Genomic DNA, 22,169 nt, shown 5'->3' on the forward strand with positions numbered 1-22,169 from the left:
TCAGGCCTTAAAGGCCGATTCTAATTCTCTTATAACAGTGAGTAGCATCTTCCTCTACAAATTTCCATTTCCATACCTGATATGGAGATCAAAATTTAGCACGAAGTGATTTGTCAAGGTTACACGGGAATCCTTGAACTCAGATCAACTAAGTCCCAATCAAATGCCTAAAGCACTAGGCCATTCTTCTGCCCTTCCTCACTTAGGTCAAAATTTCCAAGTTAGGCAGCTAGATCCATATTTAGACACTGAATCAAAGTGGCCTGGTAACCAGAAAGGCTGAGCACGCAAAACTCTCCCTGAAGCACTGGGTGCTCAGCCTCACTGAAAAGTAGGTCACTTTGATTTAGGTGCCTACCTTTAACTTGAAAATACTGGTCTGCAGTATTTGGAATAAGTTTTTAAAACATGGCCATACATCAAATTGATCATCAGTTTGCCAGATTCAGGGCAGCCTCTGTTTAGGTGCACATGATGCGAGGAGGAACAAGGAGCTTCTCCCCATCTTGCAGGATCTTGGTCAGGATCCCACTGGGGAATGCAGTCCCCACTCCTGCTTAGCACCCCTCTGGGCACTAGCTGTCCTGGGAAGAGGATGGATGCAGAAAGGTCTAGGCACAGAAAGAGCAGCAAGCTGGACTCTTTTCAAGGATAGTAGAGCTACTTTCTGGCATCATTCCCTAGGAGGATTTCTGGATGATTCATGTACAATTTGTGCTGATGGCGCCACCCATAACACAGCCCCTCAGCACTCACCGCAGCATGCCTGAGGGCACCAAAAGGAGATTCTTGTCCTATAACAGGACATACCAATAATAACAAACACCAAGTATAAACAATGTGCATCATAGGCACACAGTATATACTCTACTGTATGTACACAATATGATGGGTTGATGGTCTCCATGAGTTATGACCTTAGCTCAAGCTCATGAAAAGTATCAGATCATCATGACATCATGGGAAATCCCGACTGACTTTCACTAGTAGATGGCAAAAACCACCAGGTACTCACTATCTAGAAGGTCTAAATAACTTGTATTTATCACCTTCCATGCTGTAGAACGTTTCTATCCTCTTAATCCAATCAAAATGCAGCTTTTCAATAACATATAGGAAAGGGTTGTAACAACTGCATTAGCATCCATAGGGAAAAAAAATCATCCAAATCCATGTCATTAATCATTTGGTTTAGAAGGAGTGGGGGGAAAGCTAAAGGAATAGAAGGTTATGACAGGATAAATGCCTCCTGCTTTGAAAATAAATGTGTCTGCTTCACCCTGATGCTTATTTTTGATAAGCATCCCAGCTTTGCCTCAGTAGGTGTTTGGCAGCAGGACCATTACCCTGTGACAACGTTCTATTCCATAGACATTATCTTAGTGGAGAAAATATGATTAATTTAAGAACACCAAGATGCACAATTTGCCTCAAAGACTGACATACACACACACGTATTCCGGTGAAGGGAAGCATAATAAAAGAATTACAATTTACTAGTTTTATAAAATAGAGTGCAATTAACCACTTCATTCGAGGGGAAGCATCACTAGCTTCTTTTAACCATAAACTTTTCTAGGGTTTCTCAAAGAAAATTGTTTGTTTTTTCAGACTCTTATGACATGTGTGTATCATCACAGCATTCATATCAGTGAAAAGCATCTGGAGCAGTGAGACACATGGCTAGGTTGTGGGATTTAGCACAGCCCTGTACTGGGGAGCCATGCAACTGATGGATCAAGCCCCAGCTACATCAAAGAGTAAATTTCAATATATGAACCACCCTGACAACTCAGTTCCTTGGGGACAATGCAGATCACAAAGCCCAGGATGAGGTATGAGAGAGCTGGGGACAAATAATTCTGTTGAGGGGACCCAACTATGGAATGATCTTCCAGAGGAGATAAAGATGAACCCAGAGTCTGTCTTTAGGAAATGTTACAAAAACCTTTCTCTTTGAGAAAGCCGTGATGCTCAGAATTCCAGCACCCTCTTTTATTTCCAATTCCCTCCCCATTCACCATCCCCTCCACTACTAATCCCATCTCCCCCCCCGCCCCCCCCCAAAAAATAACACAGAAAAAACCTACCCCAAGCAGAGTTTTGAACCCCAAAAGGAAGAAGTGCCAAAGACTTCATGGAGCCCACTAGGGACTTCACTGATGTGATTGTTCTTGCATGGAAGGTGCTCAGATACTTATGATGGTGGGCAACAGTATAAACCCCTAAAATAGAATCATAGAAATTTAGGGCTAGAAGGGATCTCAATTGATCATCTAGTCCATCCCCTTGCACTGAGGCAGGATTAACTATACCTAGACCATCCCTGACAGATATTTGTCTAACCTATTCTTAAAAACCTCCAACAATGGGGCTCTATTAGATAAAATAGAATCTGTCCCATAGTTGTGGCTCCAACTCAATATCCATTATAACTTCCATTTCATAAGCTCAAATTCTCCTTATGGCCTGAAACTTTTTACATGTGGTCTCTGCCAAAAAGGTGATTTTTAAATTACTATTTAAATTATATCCATTTTGATGAGAACCACATTAAAATCTGCCAGGTGGTCAGGTTGCTGTACAGCTAACCCTTCTTTACTGATCACCTTCAAATAGTAAAACTTCAGCTTGTGAACAACCACACTATTAATAATGGTCCAATCCAAATCTCTTTAAGTCAATGGAGACACTCCAATTGATTTCCGAGGGCTTTGGATCAGGCCCAATACTATACTATATTTTTTTACAAACAATTCTGGGTTTGTTTGGTTTTTCTATAGACAGAGTCATCTATGTTGGCAGACCAAAACAATCCCACTTCCTAAACCATCTAAGCATAGCAATTCAATAATTGTGAGGGTGAACACCACCTACTCACGTATGCCCACAATAATAAATGATTGAGTTGCATCTACATCAATGTTTTGTCATAATAGCAATTCAGTTGTTTTAATCTTTCTCACAGGAACTCTGTTCCCATCTTAGAAAATAAATGGCTTGGTTTTTTCTTCATCATGTATCTTGTGGCAAGAGAGACCAACTGGAAACATTTTATTCCACTGATATTTTGATAAATTCATCATTGGGGCGATGGGAAAATATTTTTTAAATTTCCAGTAATGGGATTTAGTACTTTCTGATGCTTACCAGGGGCCCAGATCAACTTTATCATAGAGAATCCGGAAGACAGAAACAAGAAAACTCCATGTATTTTACTTCACTAATTTTCACATGAAGCATCCCTGGGGAGGGCCTGAAGATTTTGCAGTGGGTGAAGATTACCAGCCCCATCGCAGATTCCGGGAATCCAAAGGGAAGGTAAAAGAACTGAACTCTTCTAACATTCAGGGGCACCTGTGCTGCCTTGTGGATGAACAACTGTGAAAAATAATGTGGCATTATTCCTTGACTGATAAAAAGGGGTGTCTTAGCTCCAATTAGACTACAGCTCAGAACAAGAGCATATGAAATATGCCACATAGTTTAAAATACCTTCAGGCAAAATAAAGGGTGATCATTTCACACTCACATTAGCTATACACCAAGGTTACTTATTTGACAATACGAGCTATCCCTGATATACACAGGTGCTAGTGAGAGAAAAATCAGGCCCAAGGGGTTCTTAATTAAGTTTTTTTTAATGTGTTTTGCTAATGTGATTCTGTTGAATGAGCTACAATAAGCCACATAGTAATGCTAAGCTGTTTCCAGACTGAAAGTTTTCTGTATTTCTTACATATAATTCCCCTGGGGACAGATATAGCCAATTTGATAGCTGCTTAGGCTAGACATATTTATAGTCTTGAGGGAAAACTTACAGCTACTGTACACTGGCCCTAGCCTTCTCCAGCAACATTTGCTGTAGGCTACAGTTCAAAGGTGATTTCTTTGGAGATTTAGCAGATGCAGGAAAGCAGCTGAACATAAAGTGTGGCAAACGAATAGAGAATCAAGAGGTAAAGGGATAAGAGAGGATTATTTTGTCTTGGAAAAGGTCATTGCGAAAGCATATTAAAATGCACAACAACAGTAGAGAACAGCCATAGGATATCTCAAGACAAAGCTGTTCATATGCAGTGTCAAGCTGAACATACACTTAATGAGAAGCAAGGGTGAAGGTCATATCTCCTATGAGGCTTCTTTGGGGAAAAAATGATTAATTGTTTTAATGTAAATGCTGACATTAGCATAGAGTTGTACTAAACTGCTTAGAGCTGAGAATGATGTTTTTGGCCAGTGTTTCATAAGTTAGATCTTCTTTGTTTTGAAAAAGGAATCTTCCATCAAAAAATGAAATAGATGAACCAAGGGCAATACCTGAATTAAACATGTCATCAGTTTCTCATTTTCCTGAGAGAAGAGCACACTGGCAGAGAATGGTAAATATGATAGAATGAGCTTTTAGGTTACTGTTTGTTTGGGGTCTCCTCAAATGAGAAGACTCCCCTACCTTAAAACAAGAGGAACATCCCGAAGCATTTCAAGTGTATTTCCTCCATGAAGACTTGTGCAAAATTCTACCCAAGTTACCTGAAGCAAATAAGTGTGCAACAGGTACCAGAATACACACTGAACTGGGGAACAAAGGGTTTACCTGCAACTCAAATTGCAAACAGAAAACAAAGCATGTCGCACTGATTCAGCTGTCACTTCCATCAGTGTAAATCAGTGGTGTTTCTAATGAAGTGAATGTAGTTACAACACTATGAAGCCAGCTTATATAAGGAAACCATCAGACCCTGTGATTCTCTCAACTTTTAGGCCTTCTTCCCATTTCAGTTTTGCTTGAGTAAGGATAGCAGATCTGGCCTTGTAATTCTTTCCTCATAGCTCAGGTTCTCTCCTGAAGGACAACTAGTGGTCAGAAAGCCGTGGCACACTTTATTTTCTTTTATTTAATATTTCCTTTGTTTTTCATGCTAATACAGGGTATAAAATGAGGATGGCTGCAGCTGCAGAATATTAACAGGTAGCAGATGATGTTAGGTACACAATTACACTCTGGAGACACTAGGCAAAGGCAATGTGTGATGTGATATGAATTAAAACTCCTTACACTTGCTCAGAGCTGTACACTCCCACTTAGCAATGTGTAGCGTAAGGCAGCCTAAGTTAGTGTAACGTACATGCCAAAGAGCTGGAAGAAGGCAAGAAATTGCCTAGTTTAATTTTCACATTCTCACAGGCTCCTGTTAGTTTATTTTGTTGTATTCCTCCCTTCCGGCCCCTTGGCTTGCAAGATGTTACTGACACCTCAGATTTCACTTTATTAACAAAGGGCTAGATTTCACACCACTTATACTTGGTACCATTCTGAGAATTCACATTAAAGTCTATTCAGTGCAAGCACAGGCTCCAGAATAAGGCCCAGAATAATACAGTATGCAGCTGCTATGGGTAATGGTGGCAATGGTGCATTATAATGCTGGCTTTTATTAGTACAGTAGCAAGCTGAAGGAACTTCTGCAATATTTTCAGTTCTGTTATTTCTTTTTGATCATCAGAGATTTTGCACCCGAGTTACTCTCCTGTGCCATTAATACTTTACAATAGCTGTTTTCATCCTTTCAAACAGTGACAGTAACCCCGACTACATAATTAGCCATTACTCAGAATGTTGTGACGAGAGGGCATTTAGTTTTATATACATACCAGCAGAAAATTTTACACAGAGGTTGGTGGTGTGTGTGTTTTGAAGCCAAATCTATTTAAACATAGTTTTTAACAATACTGTATTTCACATCCATTTTGTATTAAGTTTCAGCATATTATATAGGGTTAAATTTTCACTGGAACTATGCAAGTAAACCCAAAACATTTTATGGAGCAAACAACCCACCTTCATGAACACAAACTGCATAATTACACAGGCACACAAAAGGACCAAGGTACAATGGCATGTTTTCCTTGTGTAAATGCTCATTTTTGCAGGTTACTGTGGATGAATTAGTGGAGTGCTAAACACTTGACCCATAGTGTCCCATGGATAAGGGTTCTGTGAGCCAGTGGGCCAACTCACCAGCCAGGGCATGAAATGAATCTCCCATCAGCAGCAGAAATTCAGTTTGTTTCTTCAGGGATAGGTTGATTTCTGACAATCAAAACAGTCCAACATTAGTCAAACAGATAAACCAGCTCCTGCTATCTGGCAGTTTTCCAGGTCCTTTCTCCTACCCCAGCTTTCTTTAAAAACCAATCTGCTACTCACTCACTTTTTCTCTCTCCCACCACCCCACCCCACCCCACCCCCACACACAGAGCTGCTTGCTGGTTTATTATCTGAGGATCAAGTGACCTGAAGATTATCACCCAATTCCTGGTCCCAAACCCATCACTTGGGAGGCAGCTAATCAGTTACAGGTAGGGTTAAGACTACATCCCTTAGAGGGCCATCGTGTCTTGTGCACATCAGTGCAGGTGTAGCACTGGTAGCAGCTGTGCAGATTCTATATTATCTGACATGGTCATCTCAGCATTTCAGGAAGATTTGGGAATTTTTATCTTTGTGTTTGAAGTTTAGTCTGTAAATTTCTGAGCCGGGTTCCTCTCACTCCTGTCTAGCTGTACAAAACCTTGATTATAGTCTCTCTGCTCTTGTTATATAATAGTCATGCAGGTAGCAATAAAAGATTAAACCTAGGTGGTAGCTAAGCTTAACCTAAAAGGCCACCCAAGCTGGGACAGGTTCAAATCCCCAGCTGGTATAAGTCAGTGTCGCCCCACTGACTCTTATGCAGCTATGCTGATTTACAGCAGTTGATGATGCAGCCAAGAAGATCTTTTGACTAGTGTTAGCCAAGAAATAGATTTTCAGGTCCAGGAAAAAAATTTCATGCTTTTGGAATCTTTTTGTGCCAAATTGAGGCAAAAATCCAATATTTCAGAATGGTCACAGACACGGAAATCCACAGTATTTAATTTTGGAAACATCCAAACATTCCCACCCTAGGAATGTGTATCCAAAACAAAATAAAGCTCATGAGTCCCCAAGCTTCTGGACTCCATGGAAGCCCACCCAGCAGGCTGCTGGGGAGCTGAGGCTTCTCAGTTCTGTAGGCTGCCAATGAGCCAGGTAGGCAGGGACATGAGCTGGCAGGAAACCTGGCAGGTTTCTGATGGGAACCTTCATGGTTTCCATTGAAAGATTCATCAAAATCCTCACATTCCCACTGAACATTTCTGTTTTGATGAATTGGCATTTTCCAGTGAAAAACCATTCAGCTTGAAAATTTCCAACCAGTTCTACTTTTGACATGCTAGAATGTTCAGTGAAAAGGTCAGTCTAGCGCTGGTTTTCAGCAGTACTTTGTGAAGGACTAAACAACAAAGCAGCTTTCCAGGGTGCAAGAGAGATGAGTTTTTCATATTTACTATTTTTGTGCATAATCCCAGCACAGTGCTTCAAAAACTCAATTTCTATTGACAAGAGAGTACATTTTATTTTGATATATGCGGCTACATGGTATCAGCTTTGATTTAAGTGCAGGCACTTGTACAGGAAATCAACCTGTCTCAGCCTTAGAGAAGTTGATTAATTGACCTTTCCTTTGCTGAATTTTTAGCCCCTCAATTCTGTGGGATTTTTCTTTCCTTGCATAATGGCTTTAATGTTTCAGTTTGGAGCAGTTGGAAGGATGGACTATTAACATGTATCCTCCTCATGAGCTTTTAAAACATTATTTTTGTAGGTGTCCATTCAAATAATGTTCCACACACTTCATTAAGAACAGATCTTAACAGTAAAATTGTGCATCCCAAGCAGCTAACCCTTTGCCCGTGTGATTATCATCTACATTTTTCAAATTTTCTTTTTAAAAAATGGGGATCCAGAAGTTAACAGCTGTTTCAGCTACAAAAGTATTACACATATTGAGAATCTGTTTACACAAAGCTATTATGATGTTTGTATAGACAAAAATCTAGTTGCTTAATTAGCTCTGAAAGGCATGTACAGCAGACTAGATGTTGCCTGGCTAGTATTCAGAAGACTGCAGGTTTCCAATGTTTTTTCCTAAGGAAATGCTCTTTAAGAAATGAATCCCCATATATTAGAATAACTACTTTACATGTGGCTCATCAAAGCATCTCAACAGTGAAATGTTCCATTTACCATTCTGCTTAATTAAAATCCACCTTTGAAATATCTAATTCCACAATACTTGCATTTGGGGTTAATTAGCTAACAAACAAACTAAAAAATATTTATAGAAACCAAAGCAAGCAAGTGAAGAATCACTAATCTCATGGGATTTAGTAAAAAAGACCCACTGAAAATTTTAATTATGGATTAACACCAAGTATAGCTACAGATTTTTCTACTGACATAAATTCAGGCGCTAATATCTCATGAAAATAAATAAGGTTGGGACAATCCAAATAGATCATTGTTTTCCAGAAATATTTGGGTGCTCCCATTCTCTGAAAACAGGGTATGGAGACAGACTGACACTGACAGTGGCCAGAGTTTGTGGGTACCAATAACATACCAGCAACTAATACAGGAAACACAGGATTTGCTATACCAGATCAGAACATTGATCTATCTAGGCTAGTATCCTTCCTCCAGCGGTGTCCAGTCCCTGACAGAGGCACATTAAACCTCAACTCAAATGCGTGGGAAAATTCCTTCCAGACCCAAAACTCTTTGCTCACCCAAAGATTGCAGGTTGGATGGTCAGTATCTCAGGTAAGTGCCTAAAAATGAGTCTTGGGTTTCATTAAGTCTCCTTCTCATTGGCATTCAGCACCATTGTTGTAGCATAATGGAGAGGATCAGAAACACAGAGGTAAGAAGGAGGAAAGATGAATGTAGACCAAGGACAGAAAGACATCTTTCTCAACTGTGCTGTGGAGACAGAGGCAGGTGCTAATGGCATTGGTTTTTGTTTATAGGAACATCTATCCAGCCATGTTCAGTAGCTGTAACTGGAGGAAATATGAAATCATTGGTAGTTTCTGTGTTATGGTAATACATAAGCAAGTCACTAATGAGCAGGTTTAAGCCATACAAAAAGCTCAGTATTGTCTACATAGTGCCTCTAGCCTCTACTGCATATACTGTATTTATTGTACTGTGCTAGAAATATTGTCTGCTACAATGTTTGTAGAGATGTGGACTTATAATGAATTCTCCACTGAAGTCTTAGTCCTACCTAATTAAGCAAGCTCATATGTGGTATAGATTACAGATATATCAGCATCAGGGCACAGGCAGTAGGTAAAAACAACTGCAGGTCTAGCACACACAGATTTCATTTTATCCAGCCAACAACAGTTATATTTTTTGTGGAGAAGGGGGAGCATTTCCTGTGTTCTTGAACTGAGAAAGAATTGTGCAGATTGAGTGCTGTTAGGTTTTTATGAAATACCATCTCATATGGTGTTTCCATACACATGTACTTTCAATCTATATGAGTTTTTCTTTAAAGAAAATGAATCTCTAGGAAAGAGAGAAAGTAGAATATTATTGTTCCTAGGGACCAACTGAGAATGGGCCCTCATTGTACCAGTGGTTCTCAACCTGCAGCCCAATCATCACACAGCTGTGGCCCATGAGACATCTTCAGGGCCATACAGGTAGTATATATATTGTGCGGATGTAGACCACGTAACACAGAGAGCTGCATATGTAGCCCACAATGGTAAATAGGTTAAGAACCACTGTGCTAGTCACTGTAAAACAATGGTCTCCAACCTTTTTATGCACAAGATCACTTTTTGAATGTAAGTGCAACCCAGGATCTACCCTGGCCCTCCCCGCTCACTCCATCCCCCGTCCCTCTGTTGCTTGCTTTCCCCCACCCTCACTCACTTTCACTGGGCCAGGGCAGAGAGTTGGGGTGCAAGAGGAGGTGAGAGGTGCAAGCTGTGGGAGGGAGTTTGCGTGCAGGAGTGGGCTCCGGGCTGGGGCAGAGTGTTGGGGTGCGGGGTGCTGGCTCTAGGAGGAGGCTCAGGGGTGAAGTAAGGGTGTGGGGTGCAGGAGAGGTGCGGGGTGCTGGCTCTGGGAGGAGGCTCAGGGCTGGGGCAGGGGCTTGGGGGGCAGAGGGGATGTGGGGTGCTGGCTCCGGGAGGGGACTCAGGGCTGGGCATTGGGGTGCAGCCTCCCACTAGGCGGCACTTACTTTGGGTGGCTCCCAGTCGGTGCTGCAGCAAGGCTAAGGCAGGCTCCCTGCCTGCCCCAGCCCCACACCGCTACCGGAAGCAGCCAGCACGCCCCTGCGGCCCTTGGCGGGGGCACAAGGCTCTGCACGCTGCCCCTCCCTGCAGGCACACACACCCCCACAACTCCCATTGGCCACAGTTCCCCATTCCTGGCCAATGGGAGCTGTGGAGACGGTTCTTGCAGGCAGGAGCAGGGCACAGAGACCTCTACCGCTCCCCCCCCGACTCCCAGGGGCTGCAGTACAGGGGTGTGCTGCCCACTTCTGGGAACGGCACAGGGCCAAGGCAGGCAGGAAGCCTGCCTTAGCTCCGCTGCCCCACTGGACTTTTAGCGGCTGGAGATTGCGATCGACTGGCAGAGGCTCTAGGATCAACCGGCCGATCACAATCTATCGGTTGGTGACCACTGTTGTAAAACAATAGATTAAGAGAGAGTCCCTCCTTCTAAAGAGTTTACATCTAAATAATCAAGACAGACTCAGAGAAGAGCTAAAGGATAGAACACACAAGCAGAGTGAACAATGTGAGGGTGGTATATATCATGTTAGTTCTACACTTTTTTGATACATTTTTGTTATTTATATCCTTTCAGTGGTTTATGTAGGAGGGGATTAGCTAGATAGAAAGATGGAGGGAGGGGTTAGAGACAGTGAAGAAGGGGGTGAGGGGTTGAAGCACACAGCCAGTTAGCACAGGGCAGAGCACGTTCAGAGCAAGATGGCAGAAAACAGTCTAATGACATCAGCAGCATCCCCTGGTCTCGGCTTGAACTGCTGTCTGCAGCTGCTCTATCAATTTCAGCCTCTGGCTTGCTCCTCTCTGAAGCTTCTTTTCCAGAGGCTGAGGGGTGCGGACCATGCCAGGGGGTCCTAGAGTTTGGGGAGGGGAAATCTCTCCTGTACTGTTCTGTGTTTGGAAGGTGCTGACTGAGAGCAGTGACCCCAGCTGGGCTCCATTTTACATTTTCCACCCCATCAGTGTGCAGCGGTACCTACTTGAATGTGTCCTTCTCACTCACAATCATCTTGAAAGTAATCACAGTTCAGTCCCCTAGCAGGCAGGCAAACTCTTGTGTTTAAAGATGCTGTAAACATAAAACAGAATCATAGTGATATACACCTCAAACGCCAGTAATTATAATTATCTTACACCATAAAAAGCTCAGCGTTACTTTCTGTAAATTCACTCCCTATCCCTATCAGATCCTGGGAAAACAATTGAAGGTACAGAGGATCTCTTTGCACAGTTGTAAGTGAGACCATAATTCAGCAAAGCATTTAATCATGGTAAAAGTACCTAAAGAAAATAGAGCAGAAGTTAAGATACTGATAAGGGTGGCCAAATCACATAATGCTTCAAGGGATAAACTGATTACCTGTGAGGATCAGATTACTGCCTAGATGAGCTATAAAGGCTTTTCACCTTTTACTGAAGAATCAAGTATAGGCCACTGCCAGAGGTCCCACTTTAAGAAAACACTAGCACATACTTCATATTAAGTGTCTGAGTTGAAGTCAACAGGAACACTCACATGTTTATAGTTAAGCATATACTTATATATTTTGCTGTATCAGAGCCTAGCTCAAGGGGATATTTCGTGAACCGGGACATGAGATATATTAGGTGGGCGAGTGGTCCTACTAAGAACAGTCAGACATGTTTATTAAAATAACTATTAATCTTTTATTAGCCCTTTATAAAATATTTATAAATGAAACTTTAATATAAAGTGAGGCTGAGAATACTAAAGAAAATCAGATGTGTCTAAACTTTTCCAAACAGGTTTGATACATCTCTCATAATTATTACTTTAAAATTAATTTTCTCAGCCTATTATTACAAAATACATCACTATGATATAGTTATAGTCACCTGTATTGATAAATTAGTCATCATTTTGCATATGAATTGATTTCATCATCTGAATGCTTTCCTATCAGTAACTTAAGTCCCAAATGCTACACCAACACTCCTGAGATCTCCAGAGGAAAATATTTAAAAATTCCTTTATCTATGCTCTCTCTCAGTTAAAAAATTTAAAATGTGAAATGAAGAGTTAGGAGCTAAAATGTAATACATGTATCAATGTTGAGGGAAAAGCAGAGTAAACTGATGCAAAATACTTATACTGATACTAAAGAAAAGGCTTAAATTTACAAACCTGTATAAATGTATTTACTTTAGCCCCAGCCGGGCAAACACTTATGATGTGCCTAACTTCAAGCACATGAATAATCCCATGGACTAAAGTTAAGCATGTGTAAATGCAGGATTGGGTCTGATAGCACCAGTGCTCAGTTGGATCTCTGAAGATGAATCCTTAGGCCTTTACAGAATCTCTGGGTGAAATCAGCATTGCTGAGTTTTCATCTGCTATCAGTCATCTGCTCCCTGCCCTCTCTTCACTTTCTTCCATTGGTATGGTTGTTGATTTTCTCCAAGCTTCACTCTTCTGCAGCCTTGACTCTGTTGTCCCTCTCTCCAATTGCTAGGTCGTTTGCCCTGCCACCCCCCCAGCGCAGTTCACCTCCCACCATCTGCTTCCTCTGCTCGTGCTCTTCTGATGCAGAGCATCTCTGGTGGAAATCTTGTGACCTGGCTGATTTCCTCCACTACAAAATAATTCTCTCCTCCTTAAATTCTGCCATCTTCCTAGCTACACAACTCTACTCCAATTTAATTGAATCCCACCTGCCTTTTCATCACCTTTGATTCTCTCCTCAAACCCGCCCCTCCTCCACATCTCTCTCTGCACAGGATCTCACTGATCTCTTCCAAGAGAAAACTCACAAAATATGACAATCTTTCGCTTGCCCCAACTTGCCTTCCCTTCCCCTCCTACAACTCTCTCCCGCTTCCCCATGGTCACAGAGACAGAAGTTTCTCATCTGTTCTCCTCTAATCACTCTACTTGCCCAGTGACCCAATTACAACCCATCTCCTGATCTCCCTCATACCCACTCTCATTCATTTACTTACTCTTCTCCTTAACCTCTTGCTCTCCTCTGGGTCTTTTTTCACACAATACAAGAATGCTTTAGCCTTTCCCATTTCAAAACCCCACTTGCCTCTCCACCTACCATCCCATTCTACCTTCTCTATTTCACCTCTTAGCTCATTAAATGCACGGTCTACAATCGCTGTCTGGAGTTCCTCTCCTCCAATTCTATTCTAGACCCTCCTCAATCCAGCTTCTGCTCCTTGCACTCCACTAAAACTGTGTCACAAAAGTCTCTAATGACCACTTCTAACGCTCCATCCTCATTATCCTTGATCTGTCAGCCACCTATGACACAGCTGACTGTGCCCCTTTTCTTGAAATCTTGTCCTCCCTTGGCTTTGTGAGGCTGTTCTCTCCTAGTTCCCCTCCTACCTTGCTAATTGCTCATGCAGTGTATTGTTTGGAGGATATTCCCCATCCCCCCCATCAAATTATTATGGATGTTCCACAGAGTTCTGTCCTTGGTTCCCTTCTCCTCTCCCTCTACATCTGATCTCTGGGTAATCTCGTCTCCAAACACAAATTCAGCTACCATCTCTTGCTGGCAACTGACAGACCTACCTCTCCACTCCAGACCTTTCTCCTCTTCAAACTGAAATCTCAGACTGTCTTTCTGACATCTCCTTGTGCATGTCTAGCCAGCAGCTCAAGCTCAACATAACTAAAATAGAGCTCTTAATATTCATCCCAAGCCATCCCTGCTACTTCCTTTCTTGTTCACTATGGACAACACTACCATCGTACCTGTCACTCACACCTGTAACCTGGGTGTCATCTTCAACTTGAACCTCTGTACAGAGCCTCATATCCAAGTTATAGCTAAATCTTGCAGACTGTTTCTTAATATCATTTCTAAAATATGACCTTTGCTATCCATCCACACTCTCATCCAGGCTCTCCTTACTTTGTGTCTTGATTACCACATCTTCTTTTTCTCTGGGTTTAGCAAAGGCAATCTTCCACTACCCATATCCATTCAGAAGTCTGCTGCAAAGATCATTTTCCAGCCTCATTACACTGACCATGTCACCCCACTGTTTGCATTCCTCCACTGGCTCCCCCTTCTCTATCACATCAACTAACCTACTTGTCTTCACTATCAGTGCCCTTCACAGCCTATCATCTCTCATTCTCTATCAACATATTAACTCCTACCTTCAGTTGGCCCATGGTGCCAACCTCCAACACTTACTTGTTACATTTTCAAACAAGTTCCTTCAGGCTTTCACCCATGTGCCCGTCAGGCTTGGGAAAAAGCTCCCTGAAAACATCCACAAAGCTACCTCATTGTCCTCCTTCACAATCCTCCCTTTTCTGCAGTGCCTACAAAAAACATGTCTAGGCTGCTGATGCTCTGAGGCTATTGCCTGTCATACTGACCCATATTGTCTCCCTATTTCCTTGTACTCTCCCATCTGTCTGTGTCCATCTGTTGTATCTTGTCTTATATCATAAACTCTCTGGGACCTGACCCATCTTTGTTGTTCTTTGTTTCTATAGCACTTAGGATAATGGGGTCCTGATCCATATGTAGGTTTCCAAGGCACTCTAGTAATACAAACAAATAAATCCTGCCTTCCTTGAAATCTTTGGAATTCAACAGGGCCATAATTTTATCCCCAGTCTTTACCCTCTGCTCCCACTCTACTCATTTGCCATGCATGGATCCCCAGATCTAGAGGGAACTCTCTGTAGGTTCAGCTACAGGTGCTGCAGAGGCAGGTGACCCTCTTAGCTCAACTTCCAAGCAGGATCTGATGCACATGGAGGAGACTCTCCACAAGGACTGCCCAGTGGCCAGGGTATTACCTTAGGACTTTGGCAGCTTGAGTTCAATTCCCTGTTCTGACAAATCTACCTGTGTGACCTTATGCAAGCCACTTAGTCTCTCTGTCCCCCATCTGCAAAATGGGGATAATAGCATTCAGGAGTTTTGTGAGGAATATATTAAAGATCATGAGGAACTCAGATACTATGGTAATGGGAACCATATAAGCACCTAAGATGCAGACCCTGGAAGTGCAATGTCCCCACATATACTGCTAGTAAAAACCACATATGCTGGTTAAACTGGATAGAAGGAATATTGGAGCCCAAGCAACAGTCTGATGGAGGACAAGTCAAAACATTTGTGGCTTTCCAAGTCCAGTCTGAGTTTAAGCATGGAGAATTCCGTCACTATTCACAACAAACTTTGTACCAGAAGGGCATAGATAGTTCTAATCCTCAACCCTAAAAAATATTTATGACTGCAAGGAAGGTTTAGCACCTGTCAGGCATCTACATTAGTTCTTGAAACATGAATTGTGTCACTCAAAGGAGCAGATATATACTCTATGAGAAATGGACTTTGATCAGAGTTGAGGAATGGGCTCATAATCTCTGATGGATTGGGTTAAAGAAAGAAGTTTATCGGCAGTCCAAGGATGCAAATGAATGCAGTTCAAGCTATTAAATAAATTATAGTGGGCAGTGCTTAATGCTGACATTCAACACAGTGTGCTGAGCTAAGGTATCACCACACAGTGGATGAATTAAGTACAAAACTAAAGGCTGAGTGCCACAACTACCCAAGAAATGGAGATGCATCCCTGTCCAATTTACACACTTGAACACCTTGCAGTGGTGATGTCCATCCCTGGTCACAGAACCAGTACAGGACGCACGTGCCACTGAAATACCACTTCAAAAGAAGTCGTAAATGGGATCTGAGTCATAGGCATAGGCCTTGCACTGCTCCTTTTCAAAGGAGTGAATTTCACCATTTATTAATATTATATTTTTAAATATAATATGCAACTATATTCAATAATTAGCACTTTTTAAAATATGTCACACAAAATCCTTTTCCTTAGACACATATTCAGGGGGAAATGGTGGGCGACAGTTTTAAAATGATAAATTCTAAGAGGCACTGCAATACATCTGAGCAGAACTCCCCTGAGGACTCAGCTCCTCCTACCCCTTCGATTTGTTCTAAGCCCAAATGAATCAAGAAAACGACACACATTCCACTTTCACTTTTGTATGCATAGTGCAACCACTGAAAATGCTCCCTCCCTGTGAGAGAATGGAGGTGGCAGTACAGTCTGTGACTCAATAAAGTGGAGGCCTTGGAGACGCTAGCCAGAACAGGATCAGGCAAGACAGCAAGATAAAGTTCTTTAAACAATGTTAATGTTATTTTGAATATTTTTAATTAATCCCTTTTTCTTTTGCTGTGGCCAGAATTTTCAGAAATGGCCACTGCAGTTGGGTACCTCCATGTTTGAGCATCTATCTTGAGATCCCTCAGATGTTAAAATTGGCTGGATATTCAGAAAATGAGGCACACAAAACTAGAGGCCATTTTTCAAATGTGGGCCCAAATTTTCCACTGATTGGTTTGCTTCCCTTTTGCAGAAACAAAAATGTGTGCCTATTATATTTGTATCCACATTTCCTGGTCATTCCTGCGTTAAGGGGCTGGGTTTTCCATTACCTACCTTCCACCAAAGTAGGTAGGGGCTGCATCTCTTTCACCTACCAAAACAAATTGCTGGAGGAAAAGGACCCATAGCCTCCCCGCTGCCTCACAGTCCCATAGGCCTCATCAAAGAACCCACCAATCTCCCTTAAGTGAGGATTTCCACATCATGCATATTGGGCACTCATCTGACTAGGCACTAATAATTGCACACAGAGTTCACTGCAGGCACAATGTGGGGCCAAATTTTGTGGGTACCAGTTAAACCAACTCTCATCTGAACTCCCTCCTACTATATATATTTGGCCAGCATTTTGCAGACCAAAAAGAAAGCAAGGCCTGGGTGTGACTGAAAAGTACCTTTAGTGTGTGTGTGCATTAGACTTGCATGCATACATACATAACAAAGAGGAGAAACAGTGGAGTATGGGCTGTGGCTGAGTTTTACTGGCATGAATCATAGAATCATAGAATATCAGGGTTGGAAGGGACCTCAGGAGGCCACCTAGTCCAACCCCCTGCTCAAAGCAGGACCAATCCCCAACTAAATCATCCCAGCCAGGGCTTTGTCAAGCCAGACCTTAAAAACTTCAAAGGAAGGAGATTCCACCACCTCCCTAGGTAACGCATTCCAGTGTTTCACCACCCTCCTAGTGAAAAAGTTTTTCCTAATATCCAACCTAAACCTCCCCCACTGCAACTTGAGACCATTACTCCTTGTTCTGTCATCTGCTACCACTGAGAACAGTCTAGATCCATCCTCTTTGGAACCCCCTTTCAGGTAGTTGAAAGCAGCTATCAAATCCCCTCTCATTGTTAAGTTAGGCATTAGTTGTATTTTATCTTTATTTTTCTTGTAACCATTTCTGACTTTTATGCCTCATTTCTTGTACTCACTTAAAATCTCTCTCTTCGTAGTTAATAAACTTGTTTTATTGTGTTATCTAATCCAGTGTGTTTAAATGGAAGTGTCTGTGAAACTCCATTTGGGGTAACAAGGTGTGTGCATACTATTTCTATTAAAGAAATACTGATTTTATATGAATTTGTATTGACCAGGAGAGGTCTGGGCAATACAAGACAGACATATTTCTGGGGGGAAATCTGAGAGTAGGAGTGTGTTGGGGTCACCCTGTAGTATAAATGAGGCTGGTAAGAGTCAAGGTGTGGCTGGCTGCCTGCAACACATACAGAGACATAGCTAGGAGTGACTTGCATGCTGAAGCTGTTTGTGAGCAGTCCAGACTGGAGGTTACAGCAGCAAAGCATTGTAAAGGGCATTGCAGGTTAGCAGACAGGGGCAACACATCTACTCAGTCTGGATTGCACCTGGGGTATGTCACAGAGTGCACCTAGAGTTTGTTTGTGAGGTGGCTCAGTAAAGCAAGTGCAGTTTCATCCCATACTTATTAATCAGTCAGAATACTGGGCTTTCTAATATCATTTCATTACTTAAAATAATTTAGGACTGTGACTTATGAATTCTGCTTGCTGGAACAAATGTCCAACCTTCGAGATCTTTTTATACAGTTACTAAATGGATTAACATAAGTGACATTGCAGTGCTAACAGCATCACATCATATAAGCAAAAGAGATGGCAAAGCCTTGAGAAGTGAAATGAATTAACAAGATGGAAGAATCAGCAGCATATGACGAAACCAGATATATAAACTACAAAATATAAGGTACTAGAGGACATTTCCTTTAAAAAAAAATCTTCAGGTTTGTTTGAAAAAACTCCACCATCACACATCCAAATTATCAGCTAATCTATGAATACTTTATGCACCATGAGGAACCGAAAGTGATTACCTTCTACTAGAAAAACACAGGACCCTACCCCTTGACCAAAAAGAGACTCTCCACAAGCAATGACAGTATTGAGGCTTTTATGGGCCTGCTCCTGAAAGCAAAGCTCACTCAGGCAAGAAGTCCAAGGTCAGCAGGACTAGTCATGTGAGCAAAGCTACTCATGCGAATAAGACTCTGCAAGACTGGGTCCTACGTCCCTCTATTGCCAAGTCACTAGAGAGCAACATAATCACACACACTTCAGCAGACCTTGTACAGAGGAAGGTAATTCAATGGTCACACTTAAAAAATTCTATCATTCTGGAAATATTCCACCAATTTGAGAACTATTCGTTATACCTGAAATAGTGAATACAGCTGGGACTGGGAGCATCAGGCAGATGAAATGTTGTTTTGTGACCACTGTGACTAACCAGTCTATTACACAATGTTAATCCTAAAACACCCCAGACTATACAGCCTTGTTTTCACTAGAAATGGGTGTCAGCAACAGGTGCAGTGTTGAACACAGCTGAACTGCAAGGATAACCAAGGACAAATTGTGTTCAGCACCATTTCAGCAACCGTAACCATAGACAAGGCTTATGACACAGCAGGATTCCAAGGTCTATAACTACTTCCATGAAACTGAAAACTGGTAATGAAATTGCTGTCTCTGCCAACGAAAGCTTTGTAACTGGCAGGCCAAGACACTGCCTGCTGAGTTTGAAAGTGTCACAACTTTAGCCAAACTGGGCATTTTAAAACAAACTAATGTTTGAAGGAGGAGAAAGAACATGCGATTTCTCCCTCAAGTTCAGCCTTTGACTTTGAAAGGGTAAAAGCTGCTTTATTTTGAATAATGGCTTGATAAAAGCCCATTTCTGTCTAAGTTGTGTCAGTTTCACATGCAGCAGAGGGAGCTTCCCAGTGTGTCAGTTACAAAGGCTCTGCAGGCAGAGTAAGAGAAAGCTGATGCTTCTTTCTTAAAAGCAGCTACAGAAAATGCTAGACCACATGGTACAATGCAGAAGCACAGCGTACAATTATGCAGCATCCAATGGGAGAAAGAAAGCATAAAGAACTGCAGTATAGCATCACTCTCACAAGTGCTATCTTCCTTACATTTCATTACATCCAATTTTCTTTTCAAGGCTTTATAACTTGACTTTCTAAATTACATCAGGCTCAAAGCTGGCATGTGGCTTGTCAGACTGGATGCACTTTGGTTTTCCTTTAAAAAATGATTTAACTCTCAAAGACACAGATTAAACTTTAAATACTGAATTGTCACTGTTCTTTGGGGATCTGTACGCATTTTGTTGTTATTTGTATTTCCAGGGGTGGATTTTTGGTTTGGTTTGGGGTTTGCTTGGGGTTTTTTGTTTGTCTGTCCAAGGGGGAAGGAGGAGGATGGGATTTGGTTTCTTATAAAATGGATGAGTTTCAACTGTGAAAAGTGGCTACTGCATATGGATATAAGCTATTTCCTCCTGAGGTTTTTGAGAATGACAGAATTAACATATGATGGTTGCATAAGTATTTGAATGGTATCATACCAGGCTTAGAGTAAATGTAGACAGCAAAAGATTTCAGTGGAAGTGCCCAATGCTTACTACCATTATCATCATATCTTGATGGCAGGACCCAGAGAAGATTGGAAGTGTGTTTCACTCTGAGTAATAACATATAAATCACTAAGAGCTCTATTGGATCCAAAGGAGCTGAGCGTCTATTCTGATGTCAGTAGAAGAGGTTTATTTCACAGGGAGAATCTCATCCTTCACAATGACACTGTAATGACAATAAATGCAAGTGTCTCTACCATGTCAATGGAAAATATTTTTCCCCAAATAGGATTTTTAAAGTTGCTGCTGGAATCTGTTTAATTATATTTTAATTTTAGCAGAAATTAAAAAATGAATGGAAAAAACATTAAAAATATAAGGTCTAACTTAAAACTCCACAGAAAAGGATACTTAAAGCTCCAAGACTAATTCTCAAGGACATGCTCCTATGCTTGGATATATCTAACACCACTTAGCACCTCAACTGCTAGAAGAGGGCCTCATCCTCCCTGATTGAACTAACCTCGTTATCCGATTCTTGCTTGCATATTTATATCTGCCTCTGGAAACTTCCACTAAATGCATCTGAAGAAGTGGGTATTCACCCACAAAAGCTTATGCTCCAGTACGTCTGTTAGTCTATAAGGTGCCACAGGACTCTTTGCCACTTTTACAGATCCAGACTAACACAGCTACCCCTCTGACACTTAACACTTAGCATGTCAACAGCACTTCTCATTAGGAGAAATTCCAAGTGTTTTACAAATGTTAACCAATCAGATCATATATGAAGAAGTTCCATAACAAGTATTATTTCACTCCCAGAATGACGGGAGTGGTATAGCATCAATGAATCAAGATGTACAGACAATGAGAATTGAAACAGACCCTTACAAAAGAGCAAGAGACACCATCTGGACATACAGTGGAACAGGAAGGAAGATATTGCACGCTGATAAAGCCTCAACTGGAGGATTGTGTCCAGCTTTGGTTGCCACATTCCAGGAAAGATGTGGACAAATAGGAGAAAATCCAGAGAAGAGAAAAAAAATGATCAGAGGTCTAGAAAACATGACCTATGAAGAAAGATTGAAAAAAAACTGGGTTTGTTTAGTCTGGAGTAGGGACGACTAATTGGGGGCATGATAACAGTTTTCAAGTACATAAAAGGTTGTTACAAAGAGGAGCGTGAAAGTTGTTCTCTTTAACCTCTGAGGATAGGACAAGAAACAATGGGTTTAAATTGCAGTAAGGGAGCTTCAGGTTGGACGTTAGGAAAAACTTCCGTACTGTCAGGGTAGTTAAGTGCCGGAACGAATTGCCTAGAGAGGTTATGGAATCTCCATCACTGGAGGTTTTTAAGAACAGGTTAGATAAACACCTCTCAGGAATGGTCTAGTTAGATATTTAGTCCTGCCTAGAGTGCAGAGGACTGGACTAGATGACCTATTGAGGTCCCTTCCAGTCCTACACTTCTATGATTCTATGTTTCCGTACCAACACAATCCAGTGTTTGGTGTGTACCTTTATGTTTGATCTTCACAAATGCACCTGCACCATGTCTTTCAGCATTCGTATATCCATGCATCTACTGATTGGAAATAGCTACTATTCACTATTAATTCACTATTAATACATTTTGGGGGTTAGTACAACCTATTCTATGGTTTTAAACTTAAATGCCAAAATACTTAAATACTTGGCTCAAAGATATCTGATTTACCCAAACCTTTAACATGCTCACAGAAGTTTTCCTGAGGGCCATTTCAGCAACAGTTTTTCAACAGTTCATCTGTGGTATTAAATCTTTCCAAAGATTAATTTTGCAGTGCATTCCATTAAGATGCTGAGGGAACTATTAATCATAAGACGAAGAGACTCTTAACCAATTGATGGTTTTATGGTTATAGTTATTATTAATCATCAAGTTTTATTTTGCTTTATTCTTTATAATAAAACACTTCATTTGTTTCTGCAAACCCTTCACACCTAGTCCATCATATTTCCAATTCTACTGCTTCCATATTTAATACAAAACATTTCTAAAAGAGATTCATAAGCAGGTAATTAACAACTTTCTGAATTTGAGTGCTAATTTTACAAGGAAAAATGTGAACATGGGCAATAGATGGGGATTTAACAGCATGCGAGCTGAGGTTCAAAATAAATTTCAGCAT

At 41.4% G+C, this 22,169-nt stretch overlaps 1 long non-coding RNA gene across 1 annotated transcript in view; it reads right to left on the minus strand.

Annotated features, from left to right (window-relative positions):
• Nucleotides 1-22,169, minus strand: part of LOC122461780 — a 272,200-nt gene that overhangs the window by 84,409 nt on the left and 165,622 nt on the right. Inside the window, exons 7-8 of the long non-coding RNA XR_006283951.1 lie at nucleotides 11,160-11,248; nucleotides 6,023-6,094 (exon numbers count right to left, since the gene is read on the minus strand). This is a non-coding gene — a long non-coding RNA (uncharacterized LOC122461780). The remainder of the gene's footprint in view (nucleotides 1-6,022; nucleotides 6,095-11,159; nucleotides 11,249-22,169) is intronic.

Source organism: Chelonia mydas, chromosome 9 (assembly GCF_015237465.2).
Source record: "Chelonia mydas isolate rCheMyd1 chromosome 9, rCheMyd1.pri.v2, whole genome shotgun sequence".
Classification (NCBI taxonomy): domain Eukaryota; kingdom Metazoa; phylum Chordata; order Testudines; family Cheloniidae; genus Chelonia; species Chelonia mydas.